At 41.7% G+C, this 12,579-nt stretch overlaps 1 protein-coding gene across 2 annotated transcripts in view; it reads right to left on the bottom strand.

Moving 5' to 3' along the window:
* The window catches only part of DENND2A (DENN domain containing 2A), a 187,179-nt gene that overhangs the window by 111,135 nt on the left and 63,465 nt on the right, over nucleotides 1-12,579 (bottom strand). The gene's annotated exons all lie outside the window — the stretch shown is intronic.

Here is a 12,579-nt window from a genome sequence, read left to right as displayed (position 1 = left end):
TGAACACCTTTTCCTCTTCCTCCTCCTCCTCCTCCTCCTCCACCCCCCCCCAACAACAACAAGAATAATGTGTTGTGGATCCTTGGTATAACTTAACATACTACTCGTAGTATTGTTTTAAATGTTTTCATTAAGTACTTGCCAATAACTACAGTGATAACGTTTGCCCCTAAAACTCCAAATCACTGAAGAACAAACCTATAAAGCTTCAAAGGTACTCATACTTATTGTCACCGAGGAAAAATATGTTTGTAACATAATAGGGTGATTATTTACTGCTTGAGGCTCCATTAAAAATTGTTCAGACCCTTGTTCCAAACTCTCAAGGGGTTCTGGGACTACTAAATGGGAATCATTAATATAGTGGACAGAAAGCCAGGAAGAACTGGCTGCAAGTTCTAATTCTAATCAATACTGATTATGTGATGCTGGGCAAATCACTTAGGAATATCAGGATTCTTCTCAGGGGAGGGAGAAGGATTTTTTTTGGGGGGGCAGGGCAATGAGGGTTAAGTGACTTGTCCAAGGTCACACAGCTCATCAGTGTCAAATGTCTGAGGCTGCATATTAATTCATATCCTCCTGAATCCAGGGCCGGTGCTTTACCCACTGTGCCACCTAAGCTGCCCCTAAAGGAGAAGGATTTTATTGGAAATAAAGGTGGTGTAAAAATAAAATATATCAGTAAATGCTTAAAATAAATCCAAATAACCCATGTGTGATAGCTAACACAGGTACCATTATTCTCATTTGACAAATGAGGAAAAGAGGTAATGGAAGTTAAGTGATTTGCCCTATAGGAAGTAAATGCTAGAACTAGGACATTTTCCCAACTTTCTCTCTCTTCCTTGACCATCTGCTGTATTTGATTCTGTACACACCACCCCATTTTTGAGACTCTCTTCTCTCTTGGCTTCCATGACATGATACTACCATAGTTCTCTGACTGCTACACATCTATGCCTCATTCACTGGCTTCTCTTTTCTCTATATATTCTCTCTTTCAGAAAGTACTCATTCATTCTTCAACTATCACTTTATGCTTATAATTCCCAGCAAATTTTAAAAAATCTCTAGTCATGACCTTTCACTTGATCTCTAGTTCTTTTTTTTTTCCCCTGAGGATTAAGTGGCTTGCCTAGGGTCATAGAGCTAGTAAATGTCTGAGGCTGGATTTGAACCCAGGTCCTCCTGATTCAAGGGTCATCACCTAACTACCCCTTTCACCAACTATCTACTTGAATGTTTTACTTGTAACCTCTTTGGCTACGTTGGAGTATGTTATCTTGAATATTATTCTAAGTGGATTATCAACAAAAACTTGGAAACCTTTAGTTATAGAGATTTTTGCATTATACTGGTATTTATTATAATAAAATTTGGCCTATACAAATATTTATTCTTCTATAAGTTCTTCAAGTTCAATAGATCCTCAAGCTTCTCTCTATTAATATCCTCATTCTTCCATTCTCTCAGGTTCAAAACCTTTAATTCAGAAACGAATGAGAACGTATTAAGCATTTACTATGTGAGAAGCACTGTGCTCAGTGCTGGGGTTACAAATATAAAGCAAACGTAGTCCTACCCTCAAGGAGCATACATTTTTAGTGGGGGAGAAAATGTACATGGGGAGTGGTGGCCTGGGAAAGGCACTTTGGTTCAGGAAGTTACAGGGTTGGTGAGTGAGGCCATGGGGGAGGATTGACATACCCTAACCAGTCAAAAACCATGAACTAGTAGGCTTCCACCAGTTGGGGATGACCATGGATCAGTGCCTTGAAGAGCCACAGGCCACAGTGTAGCTGTGCAGTCCGATACGGGAGCCACAGCTCCTGCCTCAACGAGGACATCGGACAACTGCGCTCTCTGTTGCCCGTTGGTTCCTGCGTCTCATTCGTTTTTCTTCCTCCCGAGCTTGAAGGCCCATCTCAAGCTGCTCCTGAGTACTGAACTCCATTGGGCACGGTCCTTGGCCATCTCTTCCCAGCTGCCTACATCTATTCCCAGAGCCCTCAGGTCTCGCTTGCATACATCTCTGTAGCAAAGCTGGGGGTGTCCAGCAGGTCTTTGGCCTGAGGCTAACTCGCCATAGAGTAGGTCTTTAGGAACGCACCCATTTTGCATGAGGTGCGGTAGCGTGTAGATGCTCGGAAGTTGTGCGCATTGGAGAACTTCTGTGTTGGTGATCCTATCTGACCAAGATATGCCAAGGATGTGCCAAAGGCAGCACGTGTGGAAGCTGTTAAGCTTCTTCTCTTGTCTAGTGTATGTAGTCCAGGTTTCGCTGCCATACGGTAAGGTAACGAGGAGGTGTAAAACCAGTGTTTGCATCTTAGCTCTTCTCCTGATTGGCTACATCACTTTGGATTTCATGTCTACCTGTCTGAGCTTCAGTTCCTTCTCCTGTAAAATGGAGGGTTTGGACTAAATGACCAATAAGGTCTCTTCCAATTCTGCTACTTCCCTTTCTCTTCTTGTTGTTGTTTGCCCATCGTTTTCGAAGAGGACCATGACATTGGGGTCATGGCTTGCAGCAAATTGGATTTAAGTGAGGGAAGGCTGTGCAAAGTCACCAACCTCACTCTTTCCTCCAGAACCACCTGGGTCCAGTGGCAGGACAATTGGAGATGGCCCAGAATGTTTAAGACATTTGGGGTTAAATGACTTGCCCAGGGTCACACAGCTAGTAAGTGGCAAGAGTTTGATGCCCTATTTGAACTCAGGTTCTCCTGAATCCAGGACTGGTGTTTTATCCACTGCACCACCTAGCCGCCCCGCTGAGGTCAGTTTTGAACTCAGATCCTCCCAACTTCAATTCCCTTCCTCTAGGTGGGAAGCAAAGCCATTTGTATGTATCAGTTTTTTGTAAAGTGAGTGTTTAGAAGTAAAGATCCACCACTATTTCAAGAAGGACCTCAAATCATTTCATTGGCAGTGTTTAAGATTATGCACTTAACTGGTAAAGGGATCAAGAAAGACTTGCTTCTTCTTTTTTTAAATCATTAAACTTTGGACCCAAGAACTTATAGAAGCACAAATATTTGTACAGACCAAATTTCATTACAATAAATACCAGTACAATAAGTCTCTATATAACTAAAAGATTTCCAAGTTTCAGCTGATAATTCACTTAGAATAATAGTTCAGATAACACTGTCTGATATAACCAGACTATGCAGTCTTTTTGTTTTTTGTTTTTGTTTTTTGTTTGTTTGTTTTTTTAGTAAGGCAATTGGGGTTAAGTTACTTGCCCAGGGTCACACAGTTAGTAAGTGTTAAGTGTCTGAGGCCGGATTTGAACTCAGGTACTCCTGAATCCAGGGCCGCTGCTCTATCCACTGAGCCATCTAGCTGCCCCAGACTATGCAGTCTTAAAGTCTGGTGAAACAGGATATGATGTGACCTGTGTGATAAATGATCTTATTTGCATTTTAATGACTTGTGAGATGCCACATTCTGAGATATTACTTTCCTCATCTGTAAAATGGGGATAATAATAGCACCTACCTCCCAGGGTTTTTGTAGGGATCAAATGAGATCATACTTCTTTTTTGTCCCCCTCAGGGGCAATGAGGGTTAAGTGACTTGTCCAGGGTCACATGGCTAGTAAGTATCAAGTTTCTGAGGCAGGATTTGAACTCGGGTCCTCCTGAATCCAGGGCTAGTGCTTTATCCACTGAGCCACCTAGCTGCACCCGAGATAATACTTCTAAAGTCCTTAGCAAAGTACCTGGCACATAGGAGGTGGTTACTGAATGTTCGTTCCCCTCTCCTTTCCAACTTCTCCTGTGCCAAATGATCAGATGCTCAAAGAAGATTTCGTTCATTCTTTAGATAAAATCCACAACATTTTTGGTTGATCTGTGATTTCATCAACATGGGTATACCCTCTCAGAATCCTTTCATGCCTTCTTATATTTTTCAAATTTGATTTTTAAAAATTCCGAACTTAAACACATGTAAACACACACACACACACACACACACACACGAACTTGTAAGATACTCACTATAAAATAATGATAGAAGTATACAGAGCCCAATTTTTAAAAACTGAAACTTCCTGAAATGAAATAGTAATGAAATAAAAAATTTTATTGCTGTTCTTCAGTCCTTTCAGTTATGCCTGACTCTTTGTGACCCCATATTTTAGGGTTTTCTTGGCAAAGATACTGGAGTGATTTGCCATTTCCTTCTACAGCTCATTTAACAGATGAGGAAACTAAGACAAACAAGTTAAGTGACTTGCACAGGATAAGTTAATAAGTGTTTGAGGTCATATTTGAACTCGGGTCTTCCTGGTTCTAAAAATTCCCTAAGTAAAAATCTAAATTAAATCCAATGATGTGCTTTGCAAAAAAAAATACTATCTACTATTATTATTTATATCATTAACAAATTCTTGACTTTTTGAAAGGAGTTGTTGAAAGATGCCTTTAAATTGTTGTCTTCCTAGTGCATCAAAGTGTGTTTTCATAGATTGCTAATTGAGGTAAAAGAGACTTCTTGCGTAGTCTTGTCTGGACTCTTCATGACCTGGTGGGCCATAGCATGCCAGTGCAGTCTATGGGGTTTTCTCGGCAGAGATACTGGAGTGGTTTGTCATTTTCTTCTCCAGCGGATTAAGGCAAGTAGAAGTTAAGTGATTTGTCCAAGATCACAAAGCTAGTGTCTGAGGTCAAATTTGAACTTAGGTCTTCCTGACTCCAAGCCTAGGCTCTACCCACTGAGCCACCTAGCTGCTTTCAAGGGCAAAAGGGATTAGAAGACTGAAACTTCAAATCCAAGTAGGAGCTCGCTGAAGATTGATTTAAAATGAAATAATAATAATAAAATGGAATACCTTTTATTTAATGAATCTTTTCCTAATTCATTCAGTTATCAGTGTCATCTTACTTCTCAAACTTTCCTAGGGTACTATCTTATCTCTCACTTGCCCCCTTCATTCCCTGTCTTGTATTATATTCAATTGTGTACATGTTATATCACACACACACCCTCCAATAGAATAAGCACCCTAAGGGCAGATGCTTTTATACAACTTTATGCTTTTGCATAATCATAAACTCTCAGAATTAGAAGTGAACTTAGAAGTCATTTAATCCAACTGACACCTAAGGTTCCCTTCTACAGGGTACCAAGCAAGAGACCATCCAGTATTCATAAAAAAATACCCCATAATACAGATCTCACTGCATGCTGAGAAAGCCCATCCCACTTCTTCATAGCTCCATTGGTTAGAAAAGGCTGGCTTCTCTACAGTTTTCTTTTTCTTTTTTTCTTTTGTGTATGTGCGGGAGCAACGAGGGTAAAGTGACTTGCCCAGGGTCACACAGCTAGTAAGTATCAAGAGTCTGAGACTGAATTTGAACTCAGGTCCTCCTGAATCCAGGGCCGGTGCTTTATCCACTGCGCCACCTAGCTGCCCCCTTTCTCTGCAGTTTTCAACCACTGTTTCTGCTTCTGCCCTTAAGAGCTAAGCCGAATGAATCTTCTTCTTCCATAAAAGGGACCTTCAAATAGATGAAGAAAGCTGGATTGGAGGCCCACACCTGTAATCTCTTCATCTCTGGAAGGTGAAGCTCAGGAGTTCTGACCTGTGATAGGGCCAAGCTGGCCTGGTGTCCACACTTGATCTGGCACCAATATGGTTAGCCTTGGGTCTAGGTTCCAGGCAGGGAGCCACCAGGCTGCCTAAGGAGGGGAGAACCAGCCCTGGTAGGAAACAGGGCATATCAAAGATGTGGTACCAATCAGTAATGGGTTTGGGCCTTTGAGTGGCTGCTGTAATTATAGCCTGGGTGAGGGAGGGAGATACAGTCTCAAAAACAACACAAAACAGAACAAATTAAAAAAAAAACCCTCAAACTAAATATGTGATAATCGCTACTGTATGTTACGCTCTCACCCAGATCTTCTCTTGTTTAGATTAAATATTTCCTTTTTCTTCAACTGATATTCTAAGCCATGATTTCCATCCTTCTCTAACCAAACTTCCAACTGAAGAAGAGGTTTTCCATGACATTAGGTTACTCTTGTGCGGCAAAGTGCCTGGTGTTGATTCTATTCCAGGTGAGATTTACAAGGCAGTGAGGTTCATTGCTCATACAAAAGCTGACTGAAATCTTCCAGGTAATATGCAAGAGGAGGTTATCAGGGCAGTTAGGTGGCGCAGTGGATAGAGCACTGGCTCTGGAGTCAGGAGGACCTGAGTTCAAATCCGGCCTCAGATACTCAACACTTACTAGCTGTGTGAACCTAGGCAAGTCACTTAACCCCAACTGCCTCACCAAAAACCAAAAAACTAAAAAAAAAAAAACATTAAAAAAAGAGGAGGTTATCCCGGGAGTTCAAGGATGTCTCCATTGTCCTTTAAGGGGCTAAAATTCTAGCTAGTCTGTCTAAAATATCTAATGAGTGGTTGCCAATAAATTATAAGCTTTAGCAAGACTTTTAAGCATTTGTTAAGTAGAATAAGAATTTGGTGAAGACAAGGAGAGAGTCCTACATTCAGCTATCTCAAGAAGCCTGCATTTCTGCTCTGCTCTCCAGAAGAGTCCTGATGAAAGAGAGCAAGAGAGCCAGCCTCGCCTCTTCTTTCTCCCACAAGCCTCCTGTGAAACTGGGAACATCCCATCCACATGCACACACAGCTCCAAGCTAATTGGCTGGTAGCTTTGATAGACAGTACCTAGGAGCAAACGTCACTTCCTGACACCAAAGAAAAGCCACATGGCTTGCCCTCAGACGCCTTCTCCTCACAGCAGAGCTTTCCTACAGTAACTCTCCAGCAGATAGAGTCACTCCAATTGTTACAGTCCAGCTCTATAAAGCAAAGCAAAAAAAAAAAAAAAAAGGAAAGCAAAATAGGTTGTCCTAGGACAATCACAAGGGTCTTTCATTCATTGCCAGCAAGATTCTTTTGGGGGGGGGCGGGGCAATGAGGGTTAAGTGACTTGCCCAGGGTCACACAGCTAGTGTCAAGTGTCTGAGGCCATATTTGAATTCAGGTGCTCCTGAATCCAGGACCAGTGCTTTTATCCAATGCGCCACCTAGTTGCCCCTCTGCCAGCAAGATTCTTGCCAGAGTCCTTCCTAATAGGCTGATCCTTCACCTGGAAGATGGTCATCTGCCTGAGAGCCAGTGTATCTTCAGAAAGGGCTGAGGAATGGTGTTTGCTGCTCTACAACTTCAGGAGAAATGCCAGGAGGAGAACAGAGCTCTGTACACAATGTTAATCAATCTGACCAAGGCCTTTGATACTGTCAGTTGTGAGGACTTGTGGAAGATCATGGCAAAATATGGTTGCCCGGAGAATTTCATCATTATTGTATGATAATTCCATGACAGCATGCTTGTATGGAATCTGGATAATGGACAATGCTCCTACACTTTCCCAGTCACCAATGGAATGAAGCAGGGCTGTGTGCTTGCTCCCAATTTTAGCATGATGTTTTCAGCAATGTTATCAAACATCTTCAATAAGGATGAAACCAGGGGCAGCTAGGTGGCGCAGTAGATAGAGCACTGGCCCTGAATTCAGGAGGACCTGAGTTCAAATCAGACCTCAGACACTTGATAATTACTAGCTGTGTGATTCTGGGTAAGTCACTTAACCCTCATTGCCCTGTAAAAAAAAATAAATAAATAAAATAAGGATGAAAACGGCAACAAGGTCAGCTACTGTACTAATGGTAAATTATTTACTTTGAAAAGGGCATAAGTCAAGACTAAGGTGGAGGGAGAGTCAGTGCACAGCTTTTTGTTCAAAGATGACTGTGTCCTCAGGGGCAGCTAGATGGCGCAGTGGATAGAGCACAGGCCCTGGAGTCAGGAGTACCTGAGTTCAAATCCGGCCTCAGATACTTAACACTTACTAGCTGTGTGACCCTGGGCAAGTCACTTAACCCCAATTGCCTCACTAAAAAAAAAAAAAAAGATGACTGTGTCCTCAATACAGCCTCTGAGGCGGAGATGTAAAGAGTTTGGATTGATCCTTTGTCTTTTGTGCTAATTTTGGCCTGACAAGTAACACCAAGAAAAACAAAGATTCTCCACCAGCCAGCGCCACACCATCTATACATGAAATCACCAGTTACAGCAAATGGAGAAATTTTGAATGCTGTGGTCAAGTTGGAAGTATACTTTTCAGGGATGTACACATCGATGATGAGATTGATGCCCGCATTGCCAGAGCTAAGTCAGTGTTTGGGAGGCTCCAAAGTAAAGTGTGGGAGAGAAGAGATATTAGACTGACTAACAAACTGAAGATCTATAGAGACATTATGCTGACCTTATTGTTGTATGCCTTTGAAACCTGGACAGTCTACCAGCACCATGCAAGGAAACAGAATCACTTCCACTTGAATTGTCTTAGCAAGATTTTGAAGATCAGTTGGCAAGATAAAGGACCAAACGATGAGGCCCTCAAACTCTACTGCAGAGAGCACAACTCGGTGGGGCTAGCCACGTTGTTCAAATGCCAAATGTACATTTGCCTAAAAGACTATTTTATGGAGGACTCACAGGAGGCGAGCGCTCACATGGAAGTCAGAAGTATCACTGCACGAGGTCTCTCTGAAGAACTTTGGTATGAATTGTGAGACATGGGAGACACTAGTACAAGATCTTCCAGCATGGGGTTGCCTGTATCAAAGAAGGTGCCATGCTGGAGGAACAAAGCAGACGCTCAAAGAAACACGAGCGGCACAAATTTAGAGACATTTCTACCCCAAATGTTCATATGGACCATTTGTGCTTGTCTTGCGGTACAGGCTTCTGAGCTGATATTGGTCTGATCAGCCATAGTCAAGACACACTGTACCTTGACCCTGACATAGTGATGTTACTTTGGTCCTCTCTGAGCATGAAGGACAAAAACCAATCATGTGCCAGACAGTGTCCTAGGTTTTGGGGATACCAAGACAAAATTAAACTAGTCCCTGACTTTGAGAAGCTGATGTACTAACAGGGGAAATAACAGGTACAGTGTATTCACAATGTGTACAAAATCAATACAAGGTAATGGGGGTGGGGAGAAGTACTACTGACTTGGGGGATGGGGAACAACCAGGAAAGTCCTAATGTAGATGGTGGTGAGTGGTGCTTCAGCTTAGCTTTGAAGGAAACAGGAATTCTAAACAATTGAAGTGAGGGGGGAATGTATTCTAGTCATAGGGGACAACCTGTGTAGAGATATAGAGATGGGAAGATGGAGTGTCAGAGACCAGCTTATCTGGACGATAGAGTACATGATGGAAAATACTATATAACAAGGCTAAAGAGACAGGTTGTAGCCAGAGCTGGGCAGTCAATAAACATTTAGTAAGTGCCTACTATGTGTCGGGCACTGTATCAAGTGCCAGGAATACAAAATGAGTCAAAAGATAGTCCTGCCCTCAAGGAGTTTACAGTCTAATGTGATACACCGGGTATGAAGGCCTTAAATGATTAAATGTATGGGGCACTGGAGGTTCTTGGGAGTCACAGGAGTGATAAAATCAGAATTATGCTGCAAGAAAATCACTTTGGCAGCTGTGGGGAAGTCGATTAGTGGATTGGAGAGGAGAAAGACTTTAAAAGGAAACAGCAATTAAAGAGTATTGAAAAGAGGGGAAATGACAAGCGTTGGAGGGGTTATGTAAGAATAGGCACATTACTGCACGGCTGGTGGAGCTGTAAATTGGCCTAGTCATTCTGGAAAATAATTTGGAACTATGCCCAAAAAGTCATTAATTGTACATGCCATTTGACCCACAAATACTTCTAGTAGGGCTATATGCCAAAAAGATCAAAAGAAGAGGAAAAGCACTCATATGTAAAAAAAAATATTTATGGCAGCTTTTTTTTTTTTTGTAGTAGTTAAAACCAGGAAATTAAGAGGGGTGGGGGAGGCTCCCATCAATTGGGAAATGGCTGAACAAATTATATTAATGTAATGGAATACACATATAGGAATATAATAGTATGTTATTATACCATGATGAGAGGGGCAGTTTCAGAGAAACTAGGCAAGATTTATATGAATGGATGCAGAACCAAGAGAACAACCTAAGAGCATTAGGGCATAACACATTAACAACCTAAGAGCATTAGGGCATAGCACTTAAGTTAGAAGGAATGTCAGAGGTCATCTGATCTGTGGGAGTCCAAGTAATATCATCTCCATGTTATAGATGAGGAAATTGAGGCTCATAGATTATTTGACTTATTTAAAATTATTTTTTTTTCTCAGAAAAGCCTGAAAAGACTTGTATCAACTGACATATAGTGAAGTGAGCAGAACCTGGAGAATGTTGTGCACAGAGACAGCAATATTGTTTGATGAAGAACTATTAATAATTTAACTATTCTCAACAACATAATGATCTAAGACAATCCCAAAAGACTAATGATGAAGTATACTATCCACCTCCAAAGAAAGAACTGATGTTGATGGAACAGACTGGAGCATGCTATTTTTCATTTTCTTTCCTTTTTTTCTTTTATTCAAGTTTTCTTGTACAAAATTACGAACATGGTAATGTTTTATATAATTGTACATGTATAACCCATATCTGATTGCTTGCTGCCTCAGGGAGTGGGGGGGAAGGGAGAGAAGAAGGGAAGGAGAGATAAAAATTGGAACTCAAAACTATAAATAAAAATTTTTGTTACTTAAAAAATAAATAAAATTAATTTTTTTAATTAACAAGCATTTTTTTTTTCACTTTATTCTTCCCCCAAAGAAAAACAAAACTCTTTTTTTTTTTTTGGTGAGGCAATTGGGGTTAAGTGACTTGCCCAGGGTCACACAGCCAGTAAGTGTCAAGTGTCTGAGGCCAGATTTGAACTTGGGTCCTCCTCACTCCAGGATTGGTGCTCTATCCACTGTACCATCTAGCTGCCCCAGAAAAACAAAACTCCTATAACAATTATGCATAGTGAAGCAAAACAGATGCCCAACAAGCCAAGTTCGAAGATATGCAGCTTGTTCTGCATCTTTAGTCCATCTGTACCTCTATAAGGAGGTAAGCAGCATTCTTCATTTTAGCACCTCTGGAATTAGGGTTGGTTATTGTCTTGATCAGAATTCCTAAGTCTTTCCAATTTGTCCATTTTTATAATGCTGTTATAATTCATTCTACTGGTTCTGTGTACTTCATTCTGCAGTTTATATGTCTTCCCAAGTTTCTCTGAACTTATCCACTTTGTCTTACCTTATGGCACAACAATATTCCATTACATTCCTATACCGTGATTTGGGGGTGGTGGTGGTAATGAGAGTTAAGTGACTTGCCCAGGGTCACACAGCTAGTAAGTGTCAAGTGGCTGAGGCTGGATTTGAACTCAGGTCCTCCTGAATTCAGGGCTGGTGCTTTATCTACTGTGCCACCTAGCTGCTCCTATACCATGATTTATTTAGCCAGTTACTTGACTTGATGAAAAGTCAGAGCAAGAATTCAAATCTCAATCTTTTGACAGCAAGTCATGGGGGTCCCATGTTCTTTCCATTGCTTCTTTCCATAGCTTTCTTCAAAGTTCAACCTAAGTACCACATCCCACACAAGTTTTTTCCTGACCCTCCTCCACCTCCCCTATCCCTGTAAAAAAATTACCCTGGGGGCAGCTAGGTGGCACAGTGGATAGAGCACCAGTCTTGGATTCAGGAGGACCTGAGTTCAAATCCAGCCTCAGACACTTGACACTTACTAGCTGTGTGACCCTGGGCAAGTCACTTAACCCTCATTGCCCCTCAAAAACAAAACAAAACAAAAATTACCCTGTATGTAATGGGGGTCTGATGTATTTTCACACCCCAGCAGCTTGCTAAGATAGCATCTCCACTTGTAACACAGTAGGAGCTGCTTCCAGAAGATTCTTGAGGACTAGAGCCTACAGGGACATTCTGTGACTGGCTCTGTTTAGCCCACAAGATGGTTGGGAGGAGCTTTTTCTATTGGGTTGTATAGCTGGAACCGTCCATGTCTACAAAGTAGCTTGAATTGACTACAGCCATCACTTTGTTGGATTTACTTATAAGGGAGCAAGGTGATTCTCTTCACTCATGACTGGGGAGACCACGTGAGGGAAGAGAGCTTTAGGACCTTCTCCTTTCCTCTCTCCATCCCCAGGCCACATAGTTCCTGAGGATGGCTCTGGGTCCTTGGCCTTTTTGTTCATTCTTTTTCTCTCAAATGCAGGAAGAGGTCTCTGACTTTAGGAATTTCAAAGGTTGGGATAAAGAGCCAAAGGAATCTAGGAGCCCAAGAATCCAGATTGAGTGTTGGAGTCAACCCAGCTTGGGGCAATCATGGGATGACCTTTGAGACTCTTGATTAGCACAGGTGAGTGGCTATTCCACCTTTGGCTGTAAATTTGATGGGACCAATGCTGCATAGGAACTGAGCTAATTTGTGAACATAATCCACACACCCTGAGCCCCCACCCAGAGACTGAGACAGCTGAGGGAAGGGGATTATGCCTTCCAGGTGTTATGTGAAATGTTTGTATAGTTGCTATTCTTTTTCTCCTCCTCCTTCTTCTTATTTCTTCTTTCTTTTCTTCTTCCTTCTCCTTTTTTTTTTGTTTGTTTTTGG

The sequence above is a fragment of the Dromiciops gliroides genome, chromosome 5, assembly GCF_019393635.1.
Source record: "Dromiciops gliroides isolate mDroGli1 chromosome 5, mDroGli1.pri, whole genome shotgun sequence".
In the NCBI taxonomy this organism is placed as follows: domain Eukaryota; kingdom Metazoa; phylum Chordata; class Mammalia; order Microbiotheria; family Microbiotheriidae; genus Dromiciops; species Dromiciops gliroides.
The sequence above is the reverse complement of the archived record's forward strand: the minus strand, read 5'-3'. Positions and strand labels throughout refer to the sequence as shown.